At 37.2% G+C, this 4,168-nt stretch overlaps 1 pseudogene; it reads right to left on the bottom strand.

The window, feature by feature from the left end:
* Positions 1-3,333: 3,333 nt before the first annotated feature.
* On the bottom strand, positions 3,334-3,666 carry LOC116631326 (annotated as a pseudogene).
* Positions 3,667-4,168: the final 502 nt, after the last annotated feature.

Below are 4,168 nucleotides of genomic sequence, written 5' to 3' on the forward strand. Positions count from 1 at the left end.
GTGTCTATTAGTGATCTGTATGTCTTTAGAGAAATATCTATTCATGTCTTTTGCCCATTTTTAAAGTTGGATTATTTGGGAGGGTTTTGTTTTTGTTTTTGTTTTTTTGTCTTTTTGGTGTTGAGTTGTTTAAGTTCTTTATATACTTTGGAAACTAACCCTTTATTGAATGTCATTTGTCAATACCTTCTCCCATTTGGTAGGTTGCCTTTTAGTTTTGTTGATTGTTTCCTTCACTGCACAGAAGCTTTTTATTTTGATGTAGTCCCAATAGTTTACTTTTGCTTTTATTTCCCTTGCCTCAGGAGATATATCTAGAAAAATGTTACTACAGTTGATGTAAGAGAAATTACTGCCTGTGTTCTCTTCTAGGATTTTTATGGTTTTAGGTCTCCCATTTAGGTCTTTAATCCATTTTGAATTTATTTTTGTATACAGTGTATGAAAGTGGTCCAGTTTCATTCTTTTGCATGTAGCTGATCAGTTTACCCAACACCATTTGTTGAGGAGACTGTATTTTTCCCATTGGATATTCTTTTGTGCTTTGTTGAAGATTAATTGACCATATCATTTATTTCTGGGTTTTCTTTTCTGTTCCATTGATCTGTGTGTCTATTTTTGTGCCAGTACCATACTGTTTTGATTACTACAGCTTTGTAATAGGACTTGGAGTCTGCAATTGTGATTCCTCCAGCTTTACTTTTCTTTTTCAAGATTACTTTGTTTGGGGTCTTTTGTGGTTCCATACAAACTTTAGGATTTTTTATTACAGTTCTGTGGAAAATGCTGTTGGTATTTTGAGAGGGATTGCGTTAAAAGTGTAGATCACTTTGGGTAGTATAGACATTTTAACAATATTTGTTCTTCCTATTTGTGAGCATGGAATGTCTTTTCATCTATGTCCTCTTCAATTTCTTTCATCAGTGTTTGTCTTCAGAGTACAGGTCTTTCACCGCTTTGGTTAGGTTTATTCCTGGGTATCTTTTTTTTTTTTTTTTTTTTTTTTGGTGCATTTGTTAATGGAATTGTTTTCTTAACTTCTGTTTCATTGTATAGAAATGCAAGAGATTTCTGCCCATTGATTTTTTTTTTTTTTTAATCCTGTGACTTTATTGAATTTATTTACCAATTCTAGTAGTTTTTTGGTGGAGTCTTCAGGATTTTTTATATATAGCATCATGTCATCTGCAAATAGTGAAAGTTTTACTACTACTTTACCAATTTGGATGCCCGTATTTCTTTTTGTTGTCTGATTGCTGTGGCTAGGACTTCTAGTGCTCTGTTGAATAAAAGTGAGAGTAGATATCCTTGTCTTGTTCCTGCCCTTAGGGGAAAAGCTCTGTTTTTCCCTATTGATGATGTTTGCTGTGGTGGGTCTTTCATATATAGCCTTTATTATGTTGAGGTACATTCCCTTTAAACTTACTTTCTGGGAGCTTTTATCATGAATGGATGTTGTACGTTGTCAAATGCTTTTTCTGTGTCTATTGAAACGATCAAATGGTTTTTACCTTTTCTCTTACTGATGTATCACATTGATTGATGGACACTGAACCACCTTTGCATCCCAAGAATAAATCCCACTTGGTCGTGGTGAATGATATTTTTTTAATGTATTGCTGGATTTGGTTTGCTAGCATTTTGTTGAGTATTTTTGCATCCATATTCATCAGAGATATTGGCCTGTAGTTCTTTTTTTTTTTTGGTGGCATCTTTATTTGGTTTTGGTATTAGAGGGATACTGTCCTCATGGAATGAATTTGGAAGTATTCCTTCCTCTTGTGGGGTTTTTTTTTTTTTTTTTTTTTTTGGAATTGTTTGAAAATAATAGGTATTAACTCTTCTTTAAATATTTGGTAGAATTCGCCTGAGAAACTGTCTGGTTCTGGACTTTTGTTTTTTGGGAATTTTTTGATTACTGATTCAATCAGGTTATATATTTCTAGGAAATTCTAGATTGTCTAATTTGTTGGCATATAGTTTTTCATAATATCATAATTCTTTGTATTTCTACGTTGTTGATTATTTGTCCTCTTTAATTTGTGATTTTGAGTCTTTTTTTTTTTTTTTCCATAAGTGTGGCTAAAGGTTTATCAATTTTGTTGATCTTTTCAAAGAACCAGTTCCTGGTTTCATCTGTTTTATTGTTTTTGTAGTTTCTGTATCATCTTAATAGGTGTAATTTGATGTATACTATGGAAGAGGTGAGTTCAGAGTCTTTCTACTTCACTGTCATGGACCAGAACCCCAATTTTTCTTTTTTTCTTTTTGTTCCTCTGATTGGATGAATTCCATTGCCTTGTTTTTCCATTTGCTGGTCCTCTCTTCCACTTTAGTCTGCTGTTGAATCTTTTATAGAATTTTTCTTATTGTATTCTTCAGCTCTGATTTCAGTATGGTACTTTTTTTATATTCTTTGTTGAAATTCTCACTTTTCTTATGCATTGTTTTACTACCTTATGGGGCATCTTTATGTCAATTATTCTGAACTCTTTCAAGCAAATCGCTTTATCTCCATTTCATTAAACTTTTTCTGAGGGGGGGTGCCTGGGTGGCTCAGTTGCTTAAGTGGCCAACTCTTGATTTTTGGCTTGGGTCATGGTCTCAGGGTCCTGGGATCGAGCCCCATGTCAGGCTCCACACTCAGCAGGGAGTCTGCTTCAGCATTCTCTCCCTCTGGCCCCCCCACTTCTAAAAGAAAAAAGTCTTTAAAAATTTTTTTTCTTAGGTTTTATCTTACTCTTTTGTTAGGAATATATTCCTGTTTTCTTTTTTCCTTTTCCTTGACTTTGTGTTGGTTTCTATGCATACATAAAACAGCCATCTCTCCCAGTCTTGATGAAATGGCTTTGTGTAGATGAATCTAATCATTCATCCATGCCCTACCTTTTTGTTGTGATTAAGTAATAACTTTGTGATTAACTAAGCAGCCTTCTTTGTTCTTAGCAGATCCCAGTAGCTGAGGGTATGCCAAGATCTGGTAGTGTCCTAAAGGTGAGAATCTCAGTCAGCACTTAGATGCAGGCTGACTATAAGCTAGATCCTCAGGCAGCAGCTTGTAAAGTATGCAAGTATACCCCTTTCAAGGGAAGACTGGGGGCTGGGTATTTTTGTTTGCTGCCTTTGTGAATCACTGGTTAAGTACTGTTTCTCTGTTCTAACCCTGTGGGACCTATGAACATAAGCCTCATTAACCACCAGAGCCAGGCAATCAGAGTGTCCCCTGGGTGGTAGCAGCAAAACCCGGAATGCCAGACATGTGCATAAACTCCTTTCTTTTCTTTTTTTTTAACAAGAGAACAAATCTACACCTTTATTTACTTTTCATTAAATTTAAATCTTTGAGGGGTACAGCATCACATGGATTCTGTGGCCAATGCCTTTAGCACGAAGGTTGCTTCAGAATTTGGCACGAACCATGCCACTGTTTCCATGAGCACAAGTTACTTTTCCCCAGATTACCCTGGTTTTGTTTGGTTTGCCACCAGGAGTCACTGTGTTGTTCTTTGCTTTGTATACATAAGCACATCTCTTGCCTAGATAGAATTCCATTTCATCTCGAGCATAAACACCTTCGATTTTAAGAAGAACTGTGTGCTCCCTCTGGTTCCAGAGACCCCGCTTATAGCCAGCAAAAATGGCCTTGGACCACAGCCTTCCAGACATTATTTGGCATTATAGGAGTCCTGTTCCCAGCAGGCCTCCAGAGACTCCCAGATGGCGGAAAAAGAAAGGTGAAGCCCATAAACTCCTTTCTTGAAGATACCAATAACCTAGAGCAAGGCAGAGGGAGAACCCAAAGATAGTGCCTTCTAGCATCCCTGGTCTCTGGAAAGTGTTGCAGTCATCCCCTAGATATATGTTAAGTTAGTAGCCGTATTCTCAGCCCAAAGCTTTTAAGATAAGCAAATAGGTCTCTTTCATGGAAAGACTGGATTTGTTTCAGTCTCCTGCCTTTCTACTAGGCCCTGAGGGGTTAGCCATGGTGAATGTGTGGGAGCCCATGCGACCCCTTTAAGAGCTGTCTCTTAGTTCCCTGTAGCCTAGTGGGTCTTCTGGATAAGCTCCATTGGCTTTCAAAGCTAGATGTTTTGGAAGCCCATCTCTCAGGTGGAAGTCTTAAGAGTTTGGGCACCATATCTGGTGCCCAAACTCTTTACTCCTCAGG

This window comes from Phoca vitulina, unplaced genomic scaffold, assembly GCF_004348235.1.
Source record: "Phoca vitulina isolate PV1807 unplaced genomic scaffold, GSC_HSeal_1.0 scaffold5, whole genome shotgun sequence".
In the NCBI taxonomy this organism is placed as follows: Eukaryota; Metazoa; Chordata; class Mammalia; order Carnivora; family Phocidae; genus Phoca; species Phoca vitulina.